The sequence below is a fragment of the Rosa rugosa genome, chromosome 1 (assembly GCF_958449725.1).
Source record: "Rosa rugosa chromosome 1, drRosRugo1.1, whole genome shotgun sequence".
Classification (NCBI taxonomy): Eukaryota; Viridiplantae; Streptophyta; class Magnoliopsida; order Rosales; family Rosaceae; genus Rosa; species Rosa rugosa.
The window spans coordinates 30,023,062-30,041,123 of NC_084820.1; the positions used below are offsets into that span (position 1 = coordinate 30,023,062).

Here is an 18,062-nt window from a genome sequence, read left to right on the forward strand (position 1 = left end):
CGGTTACACTACTAAAAACAATTGCTTTTGCGACACCTATTTTGCGAAGGCAAATTGAGCTTTTGCGACGGCAAATTGAGCCTTTTGCGACGGAAATGTTAGCGTTGCAATAGGTGGCGTCACAAGATCCATTTGCGACGGTAAATTTCCGTTGCAAAAAGTATTTGCGACGGAAAACCGTTGCCGTTGCAATGACTAAACTATTTGCGACGGGTACTTTGCCGTCGCAAAAAGATATTTCATTCTAAAAAAAAAAAAAAAAGTGGAGTGAATTTGTTGTGACGGATACTTTGCCGTCGCAAAAGAATATTTTATTTATAAAAAAAAAATGGTGTGAATTGCACACCAAAAAAATGGTGTGAATCTGCAGCAAATATCATAAATTGAAAAATATTATGAAACCCATCATTTATAACCAACCAACAATCACAATTATAAGACCAACCAAAGGTTGTTAAAAAACAAAGATCAGCCAAAGCTTTCTCAACTTCCTTTCAACTTCTAGCTCATCATTAACCAACTGGACAGCAGCTTTGATTCGACCTTTGGTCTGAAACTTGCTTCATCAAGTCATCCATTTCTTGCCTATCCAATTGCTTTTCATACACCAACTCTTTAATTATAGCCTGAGAATGATCTGTCTGTACTTGCTCAGCTCTTTAAATAGATCATCATAAGAGTCCTGCACACAAAAGCCACAACAAAAATTTTAACAATTTGGGTTAAAATCAAGGGGTTTCCATCTTGCACAAAGAATTATGCGAGTGCTTGATTTTTCCAGCAGAAAGCGAATGTTATAGCTTAGTTTTGTGTAGTAACTCATGAATTGAGTCCCTGGTTACTTTAAGGATTTGGCAAGAAGTGAAAATCACAAAGAGGGCTGTCATTAATAATGGGATAGCAAACAAAAGGTACAGGACTATCTTTGCTTTTTCTTCCTATATAAAGTGCAGAATAGGGTCCTAACTCTAGGCCTCGCCGTGTTAATTAACATCGAAAATCCTGAATAGCTAATGCTTGCTTAATTTCATAGATTATAGAAAAACAAAAGTGACAATGAAAGAAGATGATATTTGATGAGAAGGAAGGTGCAAACAAAACCAATCAACTTTCTAGAAGGGTTGTTGTCAACAATAACAATTCTACACATGTTCTTTCATGCACATGCAACTCAGGAGAGTCCTGAATGGAATACCTGATTCTCAATTGTATGTGAAGCGATAAAACTTGATGAATACTGGCAAGGTAGCAACTGAACCTGCCAAAACTAAAATCCAGTGAATGTCAAACATGCATTGTGGACCATGAATACTTGAAAACTAAGCTAAAATCTAAGTGCCTATCAACGAAGAAAAGAAAATCAAAGTCAAATACCAATATGCTTTGCCAGGACTCAAATACCAAACTTGATGCCAACCCATAATATATACTGCTGAGAATTCCAAACCTTAGCAGCAAAAACATAAACTTGATTGCAGAAAGTGAGACAAACATAGTTATTGTTGAAGCAAGTAATAAAGATATTTTAGAGCATGTTATTGTTACATACCTGTGAGATTTGTGGACATCTAGAAGCTTGCCTTTTCAATATCCTTGGTTTTTAGTTTGCCTTCTTAGAAGCAAGTCTAGGCCTCGCCTGAATTATAGAACATTATCTCTTATGATCATATCATGACAATTGGAGATTCTTGGTATAAACTATACATACCTTATCTTGAGAAGCAAAATCCACCCCCTTTGAAGCTGAAAAGAAACAAGGTTGGGTTAGTTGAAAAGGTAATCTTCTAAGTAAGTCGTCTGATAGTAATTACAAGCATCAAAATACCAAAAACTACTAAGTTTCTTGTTGAAATTAAGAGTTACACCCGAAAACTGTTGGAAGGAGACCTTGGGTTGCCCAGGAAGTTATACAATCCTATCAGCTTCTTCTTCATTCACTGATCCATGAGTTGTGCTTTTGAACAGCCCCACAAGCAAAATAGAGACATATCCTCAATAACCTATCACACAGATAGCAGATAACAAGTAAATACCAAAGAGAGGAACTAACTTTTGTAACCATAGATAAAACTTATGATTGAGAAGCATACAGGTTCTACAGTGAAGTGAAAATGAGAAAAAGCAAGAAACTTAAAGCAAAGTTTCTTGAACAACATTTCTGCCTGATCAAAGATACAAATCACGCTAATAAATCAGCAAATTTATGAACACAGAAGGATGCACACATGACAAAACCTCCATAGATACTCATACAAGGAGACTAAAATCATAGCAGAGATCGAAATAACAGTAATAGCTACTCAATTAGAGAAACGAAATGAACCATTTGCTAGTGCCAGTAATTATGTAGAAGACAAATAAATAAAGCAACCAAAGTAATTTTGGCCATAAGAATGAACCGTTTGCACATGAAGTGTACAAGAAGAATATCAAGGAATCTAATACACTTAAAAAGTAGAAGTAGAGCAACTAGCCATTTGTAATTTATTAATCTCTTTTTTTTTTTTCTTCAGCAACAAGAATTCAGACACATGAACCTTGCAGAATAACGGCCAACTTATTTTTCTTCTAGGGCCCATGCTTGGTTAGTAAAACCTGGACCAAAGCAGGGCATATGAGGGCATGGACAGCTCTCTATGATATAATTTCTAATGATTCCAAGAGTGCTGAAATTTTACATTTTCTCTTTCTCTGAACACAGTTTTGTTTTTGAAAATAAAGCACAGAAAATGAGAATGAATGAGAGTTCTTTATCTATAGTTTAAATTCATGATCCTCTGGAGTTGTTTTGAAATGCAAATGTTGGCTAAAAGATGGGACAAACACAAGAGCATCTCAGAGAACTTGATTGTATAGAAATCTCCACATTGATTGTAAATGTAATTTGACTAACTTCTATGAAAAAAGTTAACAAGAGGAAGTACATAAAAGCTATCAAGTTAACAAGAGAAGGTACATAAAAGCTATCTGTGTCTAATTCAAATTTCCAATGCCAAATCCATATTAATATTGCAGCTGAAAATACTCAACTGCATTTTGGCTATCCAAGCAAAGCTATTATCCTTGATTTTCAGGCTTTCTAACAATATTGGCAAAGCTTCATTGTACATTTGTTTATGCATACATTGCCCCAATTGTCTATACTTACAAATCTCAATCATACAGCCACCGACATGAAATCCCTCAAGTACATTCCAGGCATATATAGGTAATACAATCATCTCCTAGCTATGTAGGTGTGGTAAAGATGGTTATAGCCGATGAATGCAGCTACTTCAAATTTCAATATTTCAGTTATAAGCCATAATTAGAGCATACCGTAAGAGGTTCTCCCAGGTAGAAATGCCATGTTTCTGCATACAGTATGCGATGAAGGCTTGAAACATTCCTAGTTGGCAACAAGAAGTAAATAGCTATACTCACAGGGTGATCAATTTTGTCTGCAAATAAACCACATTTCTGTAACTAAAATGAACACCAAACTTTATGCAACAAACCAAAGAAAAGAAAAGGAAACAGTTTAACAAAAGCAAAGCATTAACAAGCTCTATCAGGATTTATGTCCGTCTATCTACATCGGCATATATATAACCCTCCATATTTCAGATCCAAAAACATTGACTTGCAACCAACCAAAAAAAAAGAAGAAAAAGTTGGATTCTTTACACACCCACATTTGAGTTCTGAATCTGGGCATCAAAATCCAATTCCATTCAACAAATGCAAAATCCTCTGGAGTTGTTTTCAATGACCGTTCAGAGAAACCTGATACCCACAAACCATAACAATACAAAGTTTAACCCACAAGAAAACCACCTCCTGCTATATTAGTTTTGAACTCTGAAGAATGATTTTGTCCAAAAAATTGTAGCTTTATTCCTACCACAGACAACAGTTCTTAAATCAAAATGAAATGCCGCTACCACAAAATTGTAGCTTTATTCCTACAAAATTATCCTGCAAATTCAAAACCACAGATCACAATAAATCGATTGAATTCAAAACAAGCCAATATTCAACACACTTAATTAAAATAGCAATGTCCAATATCTTCACAACCTTAACTAAAATCTGATACTTTTAGTATATGCAGGTATCAATCTTGCTAAACTAACAAAACTAAGACTAACATTGTGCAATTATCAACCTAAACATCAACATTAACCTAAACCCTTCAAACCCCTGTAGCGGTTCACAAAATTAATGGAAAACCAAAACGAAATGGAACGGGAGAGAGAGAACGAACCGGAGCGAAGAAGGAGGAGTTGACGGAGAGGAGAGAGATCTCGTCGACCTTTGGCCGGAAAACGGGTAATCAAGATGGGTTTCGAAATAGTGTAATCACAAACCCTGAAAACCTAGAAAGAAAACCGAATCAAAATTAGATCTTGAGCCCTATACAGACCCAAACTAAATCCACCCAAATCGAGTCAAATTCGCACAAAACCAAATTACAATCAAAGAGCAACACAATCGATGAGCATGAAAGAGGAGATGAGAGATAACTGGCGATAACAAAAACATGGAAAATCCGAAAAAATGGAGAGGTTACCATAGATCAGAAAACAATGCGAAGTATCTCGAGATCCAACTGAGTGCGAAGCAAATAAAGATTTAGAGGAACCAAAACGATGTCGGAGCCCTGCCACAGGTAAGGCAGAAGGCTGTCGGCATCCAAAGAGAGAGAGATCGAGCTACAGTAAATTTAGAGGTCTGAACCGAGTCCTCTTGTATAAATACCAATCGGAATACGACGTCGTGTCCACCCTTAATCTTGCTACCCCATTTAATTGCCGTAGCACACTTCCCAAATATATGCAACGGCAAAGCTGCCATCGCATATCCCGTAGCCAATGCTAGGCTTTTGCTACAGAAACCAATGCCGTGGTAAATTGCCGAAGCGAATGCAATTGTTTTTAGTAGTGTTAATCTGGAGAGTAAGTGTGATCGTGGGGCACATGTACGGCTGTCATGTGATGTCGTTTTTTAGCGTACGACCTAGATTGGTTTGATGTTGACATAAAAGAGAGGGAAACTGAGTGGTTTAACACTTTGCACCTTGAACCAGTGTCGTCGTCTTCAAGCTTCGCTCTGAGATCCGAGAAGAAAGTTCTGCAATTTGCGTGAAGTTACCGATCTTTGGAGGACGGAGACCTCCTGAAGCGAAGACGAGCATCATCAAGCGCACCAGAGTTCCCATCTTTACAGGTTGGTGATTTGAACCTTGTTCCTGTTTCATAGTTTTTGTCATTTTCTGCTTTTGCGATGTGAAATGATCTCTGTCACTCCCCTGTGTGTTTTGAGTGTCTAGAACGATTTCTGGGGATGGGTTTTGGTGTTTGACAGAGAGTTGAGGTTTAGGGATTTGCTAGATGGTCGAATCTGGGTTATGTGTACATGTACTGTGTTCTTGTTTTAGCACTTTCTGGGTTTTCTGGGTTTGTTTGTTCTTGATGTTCATGGCTAAAATCTGATATAGGGATAGTTTGGATCTTGTATGAATTGACTGGTTTGGGTTTTAGGGTTTGTGAAGGCTAGCGTCGTAGAGATCTCGAGCAGTGAGGATTCCGAGTCTGACGTGTCGCTGAACGTTACAGATAGGATTTTTATTGATTCGTTGCGTCTGTCTGCTCCTGCAGGAACCTCACTGTCGGAACCGCTAGACATCGAACCTTTACAAACCATACCTTGGGACGTAGCAATGGCTAGCGGTGGGCGACTAGAGAGTTCTAGGACAAGGGAGGATGTTGTCGCCCGCAATAGGCGTGAGGAGAGGTTAACGAGCAATAGCGCCGCTAGCAGTTCCGCTGATGGGGGAGAGGCTGGCGGGGAGGAGATTGAGTCAGCATGGGTCCTCCGCGACGGTACTTCTGTTGACGAGGCGGGAGGAACGATGACTGTTGCCGCCGTGAACCGGTTGAAGCGGGTGTTTCGGCTGCCAGGTGTAGTGAAGCTGCGTCCGCCGATGAAGGATGAGAGAGTGTCGATTCTGCCAACGGGGCATGCCGCCTTGCACGAGGCGATCTTCCTCCATGGAGTAACGTTTCCCCTTCTGCCAAATCTCCAAATTTTGGTTTGCGAGTTCGACCTCACGTTTAGGCAGATTTGTCCCAACATGTGGCAGTTGTTGATGGCGATGAACTCACTCTGGCGTCTGTCAAGATATGAAGGGCCGACCGTGGCGAAAGTACTTCACTTCTACGAGCTTGTGTATGTGAAGCGCTAGGGTTGCAGCAGGCAAGTGAACTTGAGCCGCCGCCAGGGGGCGCCCAAGCTAATCGAGAATCTGAAGGATTCCATGTCTCCTTAGCGGGGGACCTTCTGCATTGTGACCGCGGGATGAGAATATCAAGCGGGGTTGAATTAGGGGGCGCCGACATTCAGGATTAAGTCGGAGTTCCAACCTATCCGAGGTTGTGGCTAGCTTCCGCTGATCGGAGTTGTTGGTTTTGCTTGTATGATAATTCTTCTATTTTGTTCTAACCATGGCTTCGTTTTTCCTATGTAGCGGGCTTGCGTTTTAACCTGACGCGCGAGAAATATTACTGCGTGGCAAGGATTAAAGGCTATTGGCGGAATCGCAACCTACTTGACCTTCGGCTGCTCACCGGTTGGGAGTTGTTGGTCGATCAACAGTTGAAGCGCGCCCTTGGTAAGTAACTTCCCCTGATCTGTACCCTAGCTCAATTTGTACCAGGCTAACTCGTTGTTATTGTTTAGATTCTCCGCCGGGTAAAAAGCGAGCCGCGACGCCTTTGCCAAATCCATGGATCACGCAGAATTGGCGAACTTCTTGGAGGGCATGTATACCACTGGGTTGGCTGCGCAACAAACCGTAGTTGATCCACAGACACTGGCGGTGAGCCAGTCGGAGACTCCTGTGGTGATGCCAATGCCTCACTACTCGCATCTTCCTCCCGCTGACCAGACCGTGGCGTCGGTCGAGGGTGGTGACGGGCAAAGGGTTGTTGGAGGGAGCAAGGCCCCTGCTGCTCCTGTGTAGCCGACAGAGAGAGCGGCCGCCAATCGGTGTGGGCCCCAGGAGGAGAGGGTGGTGCCCTCGAAGGAACCAGTGTCCATTGCGGGGTAGGAGCCGCAGATGACATCGAGGCCTGTCGCAGCTGGTGCGACCAAAGCTGTTCTGCAGAGGAAACGGTGGCAGAATGACACCGATAAAGAGGCAGAGGCCGTTGACGAGGAGACCATTGGGGCCCGTCAACAGAAGAAGGCCAAGCAAGCCTCGCGGCCTGTGACCGTGGCTGTCGCTTGGGAGGTGCAGTAGGGCGGTCTAGACTCATTCTTTGCCTATGCAGAGTTTCTGGACCATCCCGAGAGGCTCGGGTTTGGCGGATTGGATGGGATCGTTCGCTCGATGACCATTCAGCTCAGCGTTTGGACATCTGTCCGTTGGGTTGCACGAGCTGTTCCTCGCTGCTTCAAACCAGCCTCGGGTTGAGCGGCAGCTGAAGGAGGAAATCAAATGTCTCCACAAGGAGCTGGGGGATGCCAAAGACAAGTTGGCGGATGTTGAGCGGCGCCTGACCAAGGCAGACTGCAACACCATGGATGCCCGCGGCAAGTTGAATGTCACCAGTGAGCAGAACGACCATGTCTCCAAGCTAGAGCAAGACATAGCTCTGTTGAAGGACCAGCTAGCGGCGAAGGCTAAGAAAGTTGAGATCCTTCAGCGGGACTCTGCCACCAAATCTGTGGAGGTGAAAAAGTTGGAGGGCGAGGTTGCCCGACTGGAAGCTGAGAGGAACAGCTCGGAGGCTGTCGCCGTGGAGTTGTTCAAGCAGTCTGCGGTGTACAAGCAGGCAATGATGGAGGCGGCGAAGGCTGGCGCCGCCGCTAATTTGGACCAGCTGAACCAGAAGGGCCCCATTGACTGGGTCAAAGCGTTTCAGTCTGCCAGTACCTCGAGCCAGCTGCCGGTGCCAGTGGGTGGGTCTGCTGCTGGCCATACTGGGGGTGCGCGCTCTAGTAGTGGTGAGAGTGACCACGGTCCGGCGGATGATGGTCAGCGAACTCCTAAGCCAACCCAATCCGAAGTGTCCCGTGCCGAGTTTATGGCGGCCAACACTAGGGAAGATGGCACTATGGTGACGCTGAGCCCCACCGCCCGTGGCTCGGTCCAGACGAGTCGCCTGTTGAACCCACAGCCGCCGGTGGTCGAAGAGAGTGTCGCTGCTACGCCCAACAATCCGTGAAGATTGCATCATAGCTTTTTTTAATGCCGCTAAGGCCTCTTGTTTTTGTAATTTTGACAATATTTTTGGGCGGGTAGTCCCGACCCTACATATATATGAAGTATGGCTATTTGTTTCTGAAAATTTGCCAAGTATGTTTGTTGCTTGATAGCGTAATTGCATTGTTTAAATGTTGATGGACCGCTAGAGTTTTGACGTTGCTTTTGATAATCAATGAAACATTAAAGAAATTAAAATTGTTCGAAGTGCACAATGTAGCGGACGTGGCCCGCCGAATATTGTTGGCGTTGCCAGTTAATTCTTGTGCTTGGACTTGGTGACAATGGTTTGAATAATTCCTCATTTTATTGATAGCTGACAGGTTAGCGTTTACAAAAGCGGGGTTGTACCCGTTGGGTAGCTTCCCTTAGCTAAATACTGAACAAAAATTTAGCTAAGTCAAGATGCTCTTGGGTAGCGGCATGACTATTTGTAATAATACCGAAGGTGTTCGATATTCCAAGGGTGGGTTGTTGTGACGCCATCCTTGTCACTTAAGTAGAAGGTGCCGGGGCTAACAATTTCCACAATTTTATATGGTCCTTCCCAAGTTGGGCGGAGTGCCCTTGGTGGTGGAATGAGTTCCTTCATTACCCAGTCCCCCAGTTGGAGGTTCCGGGCTTTGACTCTGGCTTTATAGAAACGCGATACCTGTTGCTTGTTCTACAAGTTATGCAAATGGGCCTTGTGGCGTTTCTCCTCGAGGTGGTCCTTGTCAAGGTTGACGCCTTCGCCGTTGGTCTCGGGGCAGTAGCCCTCGACCCTAGCGGTAGGTTGGGTGACCTCAATGGGTAGGACGGCCTCAGTTTCGAACATCATACAGAATGGTGTTTCACCAATGGTGGAAGTTAGGGTAGTCCTGATGGCCCACAGAACTTCTGGGAGTTTCTCCGCCCATAAACCCTTGGCGTCGTCGAGTTTCTTTTTCAGCAGCTTTTTGATTATCTTGTTTGCTACTTCGACCTGGCCTTTGGTTTGGGGGTGGGCGACAGATGCAAAGCTCATCTGGGTGCCCAGGTTAGCGGTGAAAGATATGAGTCCCTTGTTGTTGAACTGTGTGTCATTGTTTGTGATGATGGTATGGGGGACGCCGTAGCGGCAGTATATGTTCTTCCAGAGGAAGTAGGTTACTTTGGTGGTAGTTATTGCCATTAGCGGTTCTGCCTCTATCCACTTGCTATTGTAGTCAATGGCGACAATGATGTACTTGAACAGACCCTTGGCGGTTGGGAATTTGCCGAGCAAGTCCAGGCCCCACATGGAGTGAATCCATGGGCCAATAATGATTGACAGGGGTTGCGCCGGTGCATGGGAGAGGTCAGCGTACTGTTGGCACTTGTGGCAAGACCTGGAGACCCTCATGGTGTCGTCGCCGAGCGTAGGCCAGAAGTAGCCCTCTCGCATTGTACGGTTGGCCAGAGATCTGGCGCCGGAGTGGTTCTCGCATTCTCCTGCATGTATCGTTGCCAGAACAGCCCTTCCCTCCTCTGGGGTGAGACACCGGAGGTTGGGATGGGTGAATCCCTGGCGGTACAGCTTGCCATTTTGGATGTTGTAGCGGGTTGCTCTCCGCTTAAGCTGCCTTGCCTCCACTTTGTCGGTTGGCAATGTTCCATTGCGCTTGTACTCGATGATTTCATCCATCCACCTGGGATTGACCTCAATGTTGAAAATCTCTGTCAGGGTTTTTGTGATGCTTGGCTTGTCAAGGCATTCCACCCTTGTGTCCGCTGGGCTTTGGTAAGGTTGGGCGGTTGCTAGTCTTGCCAGTGAATCAGCCTTGGCGTTCTTTTCCCTGGGAATCTGTGTGATGGTGTGAAGTTTGAATTTTTGAGAAGTGTCTTGACGTACCCCAAGTATGCTGCTAACTGTTGCTCTTTGGCCTGGAAACTATTGTTGACCTGGTTAACGACTAGCTGGGAGTCGCTGAATATGTTGACACTGTCAGACCCTGAGTCGATGGCGAGGAGTAAGCCTGCAATGAGCGCTTCATACTCCGCAATGTTGTTTGAGGCTGTGAAATTGAACTTTAACGCGTATTCCACGTTTAGACCCCCTGGTCCCTTCAAGATGACTCCGGCGCTGCAGGCCTTGGCGCAAGCGGAGCCGTCCACATGGAGGTTTCAGTCTGACTGTTGTTGGGGGGCTGGTTCCTCAGTGGTCACCATTTCTAAGCTGGCCTCTGCCCCTAGGTTGGGTTCATCCTGACGCTCGGTGAGCTCAGCGATGAAATCTGCCACCGCCTGACCTTTCATGGCGGTCCTTGGCTTGTAGTCAATGTCGAACTCGCTGAGCTCGATGGCCCACTTGCTGAGGCGCCCGGAGTGCTCAGGGTTCTGCATTACCTGCCTCAGCGGTTGATTCGTTAAGACATGAATTGTGTGGGCCTGAAAGTACTAGCGGAGGCGCCTGGCGGCGACAATGAGTGCGAGAGCGAGCTGCTCCAGGGGGGATATCTTGTTCCCGCCCCATTCATGCCTCTGCCGGCGTAGAATACTGGTAGCTCTTCCTGGCTGTCCCGTCGTACAATGGCGCAGCTTACCACCGATGAGGATACCGCTAGGTATATGTACAATATCTCACCCTGTACAGGAATGAAAAGAAGCGGGACTGCTGCCAAGTATTCCTTCAGGCTCTGGAATGCCGCCTCGCAGTCTGGGTTCCAGTCAATTTCTTTCTTGTGGGTCCTCTTCAGAACTTTGAAAAGTGGGAGGCATCTGTCAGTGAGTCTTAAGATGAACCGAGAGAGGGCAGTTAGCTTGCCCTAGAGGCTCTAGACGTGCACCTTCCATTCCAGGGCCTTCATGTTGAGGATGGCTTGCACCTTCTCAGGGTTGGCCTCTATGCCTCGTTCACTGACGATGTAGCCCAGAAATTTGCTGGCGGTGACGCCAAAGAAACATTTCTCAGGGTTAAGGCGCATACCATAGGCCAAAAGAATGGCGAATATGATGCAGAGGTTTGCCACGTGTCCGCTAGCCTTGATGCTTTTGACCAACATGTTGTCCATGTAAACCTCAATTATTTTGCCAAGGTGCTCTGCGAACATGGCGTTCATCAACCGCTGGTATGTTGCCCCAGCGTTCTTCAAACCGAAAGGCATGACATTGTAGCAGTATAGGCCCTTGTCAATTATGAAGGTGGTGCACTCTTGGTCGCCGGGGTGCATCTTGATTTGATTGTATCCCGAGAAGGTGTCCATCATGCTGAGCAACTCATGTCCCACCGTTGTATCAACCAATTGGTTGATGCGGGGTAGCGGGAAACTATCCTTGGGGCATGCCTTGTTATGACCTTTGAAGTCTACGCACATCCGCCACTTTCCGCTGGGTTTCTTAACCATGCCTAAGTTGGAAATCCACTGAGGGTAGTTGATGTGGTGGATGAATCCGATGCCCTGAAGCTTGGCAACTTCCTCCTCTATTGCACGATATCTCGCCTCGTCAAAGGCCCTTCGCCGCTGCTTGACCGGATAGAAAGATGGTTTGATGCTCAACTTGTGCGTGATGATTTCAGGGGAGATACCTGGCATATCAGCGTAAGACCAAGCAAAGACGGCGGCGTTGTCCAGTAGGAATTGTGTGAGTTCTGCCACTACCTCTAGTGCTAGCTAGCTGAGCGCCGATGCGGACCGTCCGCTCAGGGTGCTCGTCAGAGATGTTGATGACCCTCAAGGATGTTTCTGGGTTGACAGGCTCCTTTTTCACATATTTGTCCTCGTCATCCCTAGGATCTTCAAAAATATTTGTCGGCGGTGCGTGGTTTCCTACTATTAGGATCTCATGGCGGTGCGTCGACCGGGCCACAGTTGTTAATAGCACTCTCGTGTCAGTTGCTGACTTCCTTTGACACAGCCTTTCCCGTTGGGTGTAGGGAACTTCATGAGAAGCATGTATCCGGCTATGATGCACTTTAGTTTGTTTAGCGCCGGTCGACCAATGATGGCATTGTACGAACTGAAGCAATCGACGACGATGAAGTCCGTATATATCTCCGCTGTGCATGGACTAGCGCCAATAACTAGTCGCATGTAGTCAGCCGAGTGGTTGCGTGACGTCACCGGAGAAGCTCATGATCCTGGAGTAATTTTCTATTCCACTAGAGCTGGTTGTAGCAACCATTGAAGATGACATTGACAGCGGATCCGCTGTCAACAAGGATCCTTCCCACGGACCATTTATCGAGCATGGCATCGATTAAGAATGGATCATCGTGGGGAAGATGTACGCCGCGTTCCTCCTCCTCTGAGAAGGTAATGGGTTCCCAACCAGATTGTGGGAGCTTAGCGGATCTCGCATAGCGGATGTTGCAAACTTCCTTGAGGTGGTTAGCGCGTGCATAGCGCTTTCTTGCCCTATGAGACATGTTGGTGATTGGAGCGCCGCTGTCGATGGTGTTGATGCGGAGCATGGGCTCGATGTTGGCGACCACAGGTGGCGGCTGATGCACCTTGAACTGTTCCAACTTGCCATCATGATACAAAGTCTCAATTGCCGTTTTAAAAGCGTTGCAGTTGTTGATGTTGTGACCGCTGTCCTCGTGGTACTTACACCACTTGCCATTGTTTCTTGGTTTTCCCACTCTAGGGTACTTTCTTGGGGGTGGTGGCGGGATCTGGTCTTTGCACTGGTCGTATATCTCTTCATACGAGGCTGTGAGGACTGTAAACACTGCGTACCGCTTGGAGGACTCCGTCTGTTTGTTACGGTTATCCCCCTTGGATGAGCGGTTGCCCTTGTGGTAATGTTGGTCCTTTTGCCGCTTGCTCTGGTAGTTTCTCTGTTTCCACTCTCTCTTCTTATTAGTTGGCGGCGTAGCAGAGGTTTTGTTAGCGGTCTCCTGATGGTTGGAGGAAGGTTGAGTGGACTTTGCTGGTGTTGGAGGTGGTGGTGGGGTTTCTCCATATGTGATGAATTCTTCCTATGCATGGATGACGTTCTCGCCCATGACGTGGTCATATGTAGCATTTGGATGGTTATAATTGAGATGATAGAGAAATGGTCCCTTTAGGAGTCCTTGCTTGAAGGCTGCCAGAGCCATTGTTTTATCAAGATCTCGGCACTGAGATGCCGCCGCTCGCCACCTGGTGACGAATGCCTTCAATGTTTTCTCTGAGCCCTGTTTGATGTTGAACAACTGACTTGTGTTGTGGTGTCCGGCAGCCAACAGGATGAACCGAGAGAGGAAAGCGTTTGATAGTGCGTGGAATGAGTCAATGGATCCTGACGGGCACTCAAAGAACCAATTCATTGCCTCGCTATCCAACGCTTCGCTGAATAAGTGGCAGAGGGTGGCGTCATCGAACCTCTTGTTGTTAGTGACTTTTTTGAAGGTGTCCATATGGACAAAGGGGTCAGTCATGTCGTTGTAATGTGACATCTTTGGTGTCTTCGCATGTGTCGGCCAGATGGCATGTCGGATCCTCGCGGTGAATGGTCCTGGCCTGGACGCAAAGAGCGGGTTTGGTATTGGCGCTGGGGCGCCAGCTTCCGCCTGGATTAGCCTTTGCTCTAACTGTTGCATTCTTTCCAGGATCAGGGTGGTCGTGTCGCCAGTGGGCCCAGCTAGAAGGTTTCGCTGAGCCAGCTCTCGTCTGGGGGCAAGTGGATTACCTTCAGTTCTAGCTCGAGCTGCAGAGCGGTTGGTGTGCGGTTGTGACTCCGCCTCCTGCTCCAACATTAGTTGGGGCAGGGGAGGTGGGCCCATTCCCAATAGTTCTGGTGGGTTCAGCGGCACCTGCATCTGTATGATTGGTACGGGTACCAATCCGCCAGTATTGGGTCGACTGCGTCTCGTGCTACGTGATTGCTCCCTCTGCGCTGGGTTAGCATTTGCCTCCAACGCCTTCTTCAGTTCGTCGAATCTTGACATCAGCGTGGCCACCTGCTTTTGGGCCTCAGCCTTTTCCCTGCGCTCCTGCTCGCGCTCCCTGTTTGCCTTGTGGAGGTCCGCCAGTGCCAGCTCATACATAGCGGCGAGGTCCTGCACTGGTGGGCAATTGCTACTTGGCTGAGCCTCTGCTGTAGTTTGAGTTGGCGGGATCTGGGGAGTAATCTGGGGTCCCACGCTAGGGTTGGCCGGTGTGCTGAATAGTGCACGGTTAACGTTACCCGCTGGGTTAAAGTTAGTTGTTGGATTAGTGGGATGGGAGTTGGCAGATTGGTCTGCCTGCTCTTCAGCGTTTGCCCCGCTACCGTTAGTCATGGTGATTGTTGTGGTGGGATGGCCTTTTGTTCAAGGATTCCCACAGACGGCGCCAATGTTAGTGTCTAAGGTTCAGCGGTGGCTAAACCTTGGTTAACAGTGGTCCAATGGGCGGACCGCTACTTGTGATATGATTGGTACTTCTGCTACCTGTCAAGTAAAATACAAAGGGCGTCAAAGGGAGACAGCGCTGGGCGGTCTTCTCTTCTCCGATGCCTAAGTTAGTCAATGTATTTATGTTGACAGCATAACAGTAGGTAAGTAGTAAATGCATAATTAATGAGGAGAGAGGAGAGAACCTTTTATAGGAGATGAGGAGGCTGACCTCCTCCATGTTTTCGATGTGGGACTGATATGCTTTAGTTCCCAGCTTCTGGAGCTTCTGATGCTATCTTGGTGCGACGCGTGGCGGCGCGTCAGCGGTGATCTGGGGGTGAGTCGGGGCTCAGGCGGTAGCCTTCTTGGCTGTGTTCCCATAGGTCACTCCTTTGGCGGGAGTTGGTACCGCTAGCGGTAGCATGAGCGTGGCTCATTATAGCTAATTATGCTTGGCAAATGCTTATGCAAGTACAACCGGCAAGGTGACAATCAGTCCACTGAATAAGAAACATAAAGAATGAGCGGCGGGGCTGTATGATAATCTCATTTGGAGGCAAGCCCCATCATATTCTCTTGGATAATCAGACGCTCAGTGTCACCAAGATACATCTCACAAGTTAGAAAAGATTGTTAGAATAGATGAAACCTGCAAGATGCAACTCTCCTGTGCTCCTTCAGAAAAATCCAAAATGAATGATGCATGAAACCAAAAGAAATGATGCATGAAAACAACATTTAGGTACCTAAAGTTGTAAGTTATGCAAATGGCCAACAAAAGTTATCACATTGGCTAAGATCAGAGCAGGATAAGGATATATTATCTCATATTTAGTTATTTACTATATTTACATAGAAACTATTCTACCAAAATATTACCTAATTTGAAAAATGAGAACTAACACGGTAGAAAACACCAATAATTGCAGCTGACAAACCCAGAAACAAGTTAGAAAGAAAACTCAATTAAGCTCAAACCATTCAAATACTCTGTTCTTTCAGCACAAATCAACCTTTCACTCCTTTATAGAATTCAGCACACAATTCAAAATTACTTATGAATTGTGGGTTTGGAGCATAATCATTTACACAACCACCCAGTTGTTCAACATGTACAAACTATAAAGTTAATCTTGCGTTGCACAGGAAATGGTACAGAGAAATAAAAAATTCCAAAAGCTAAATTAGACAGATCAAATTCCAAAGATGACCAATTTCCATCAAAATCACCACAAATAAACAAACTTGGGTATGGCACAGAATCAGACAATCCATGTAAATCAACCGAGAGAAATGACCTATGATGAAGATTGAGCAAAAAAAATAAAATCTTCCAAAGTATTGGCAAACTGAATATAAGCTTCAAGCGCCTTAAGCGAATCCTTGAAAGACTTTCGCATTTTTTTATCTCCTCAATCGCTCATTCACCTAATAATCTCTCCCACTTTGACCTGGGTTTACACTACATCCTTGTACATACCCAAATGCATACTCTCAAGCATGTTGAACTGAACCAATTTTAACTCAATAACACAACGCATCATAGAACATTAATGCTCAATACTTTTGCCCCAATAGAAATCTCTATCTATGTTGGAGACAATAAACCATTCACCAAACTAACGGAAAAATCCAGTAGTAAACCAAATCTTTTCAATCTAAACCAAAGAACAATTAACTCCAAACTGTTTTCCTATCCTGTCAACACCAGATCTCAAAAGAATAACAACATCAATAGTTCATACTCAATGTGACCAATCAAATCATAGAATAAAGCAAATAAAGCCAAAATTGCATAGCTCACAATTTCAATTGGTACAAAGATTGGAAGGAAGCAAGAGAGAACATACCCAAGCGGACTTCACTTTATCCACAAATTCACCGTTCTTGAAGCCACCCACAAACTCGTGCTTCTTGAACTCCAAACAAAAACAATCATTCTTCAACAATAGCCCACAAATCCAAACAATAATTTTCGCCCAAATGAAAACAATAGACCACAAAAACAATCATACGTACTAAGATTACTTCGTCTCCGACCGGCGACTCCTAGAATCCTTCGAGAGGCAAATCCTTTGAATCCTAGAACGGAGTTGTTCTCTGAAGCGAGTCGCGCCGATTGGCCGCCGCTCTCTTGCAATCGCAGAGATTCGATTCTAGAGACTAAGACGGAACAGCGTTGTTTAGAAATGCCTGGATGATGTCCTCGTCCTCCTTGGAGCATAATGCGTTAATGAATTTGGGTTTGGCCGGGGGAGGGTAGTAGCTGGAGTTGATGAGGACGACGTCACCGTCGTAGTGGGAGGCGAGTAAGATGACGGGATGGACGGAGTCGATGCCAAAGAAGCCGAGGACGTAGATGAAGGAAGGAATGAGGAGCTCCAGAATGGCGGCGAGTTCGAGTGAGCTTAGGGTCCAGAATGGAGGTCGAGTTTGGGAGGAGATCCAGTTTGGGGTGAGTTCAAAATGAAGGAGTCGAGCGAGAGTAACATTAGGGTTTTCTGTTTCAGTTTTGGGGTCGGGTGCAATTTTTTTTCCAAGTGTGAAAGTTTTGAGTTTTAGTACCCGCTCCTTCATTTCACTTAAAAGACTTGGCGCTTTTTGCAAAAATAGGTTCCTGCAAATTTTCGAACAAAACTTTTAACACCGGTCATTTTAAGAACCGATGTTAATGATATACATTTAAATTGGTATTTTCGTAAAATGATGTTAGATTACTTTTTTACACTGTGGGCAAGTCTGACCGATTTAAAACATGCGATGTCTATTAACATAATTCTAGTAGTGATGCGATATTGCATCACCCGAAGAAGATATAAAGAGATTGGTGTGCATTACCAATATCCGGGCTACCATCGTAGTCGTCTCCGCGAGACCATTTGGGTGTGTACATGGGAATATGATGTCCAACATCAATCTCAGTGATATGCAATAACCATCGAAAGTCTTCGATGTAAACTCTCTAGCAATGTCAAATCCAATTGACGAAATAAGATGATCCGGGGAGTGAGCCCGTTGTCAAATGATATTTGCTAGGAGTGTAGCATAAGCAGCATTTACAGGTGGACAATGGCACAACACGTGACCAGCATGTTTGCGTGTCAACCAACATCATGAGATATTTAAACGTCCGCAAGTTGGTTGAATGAGTCCACAGAATCCCCAGGGATTCTATGTAAGAACAGAATGAATATGTAAATTTTCTTTCCATAGGACTGTCTCAGTCCTAACTTCCCTAAGGAACAGGCTTTGTAAATTGAGCAATAGGCCTTAAAAGCAACCAATGAGGATTTTGGTTGGGCCTGAGCGTCTGAAACGCTATTTGAAGCAAAGTTGGTGATTGTAGCATCACCTAGGGCGCCATCACCATGATGGACGCCAACCATGGCGTCATGGAGAGGGACTGTGCCAGCCCTAGGCTAGTGGTGGACGACGGTGGCGCTAGAGGTAGCGGCGGTGATCACACTTAATCCAGGAATCAACTTTTGATTCATGTTTCATTTCGCTCGAGAT

The 18,062-nt window shown here is 45.6% G+C and overlaps 1 long non-coding RNA gene across 13 annotated transcripts; it reads right to left on the bottom strand.

Annotated features, from left to right (window-relative positions):
- Positions 1 to 300: 300 nt before the first annotated feature.
- LOC133724589 (uncharacterized) lies at positions 301 to 4,879 on the bottom strand. Of its 13 annotated transcripts, none has more exons than XR_009853803.1 (10): positions 4,553 to 4,879; positions 4,247 to 4,358; positions 3,884 to 3,957; positions 3,671 to 3,765; positions 3,319 to 3,440; positions 1,888 to 2,000; positions 1,709 to 1,743; positions 1,550 to 1,636; positions 1,196 to 1,447; positions 301 to 682 (listed from the first exon to the last, which is right to left on the bottom strand). It is a non-coding gene; the product is annotated as an uncharacterized LOC133724589 (long non-coding RNA). The 13 variants fall into 13 exon arrangements; XR_009853802.1 differs by having other exon boundaries at positions 1,196 to 1,467; positions 1,866 to 2,000; XR_009853795.1 differs by having other exon boundaries at positions 1,196 to 1,636; positions 1,866 to 2,000.
- Positions 4,880 to 18,062: the final 13,183 nt, after the last annotated feature.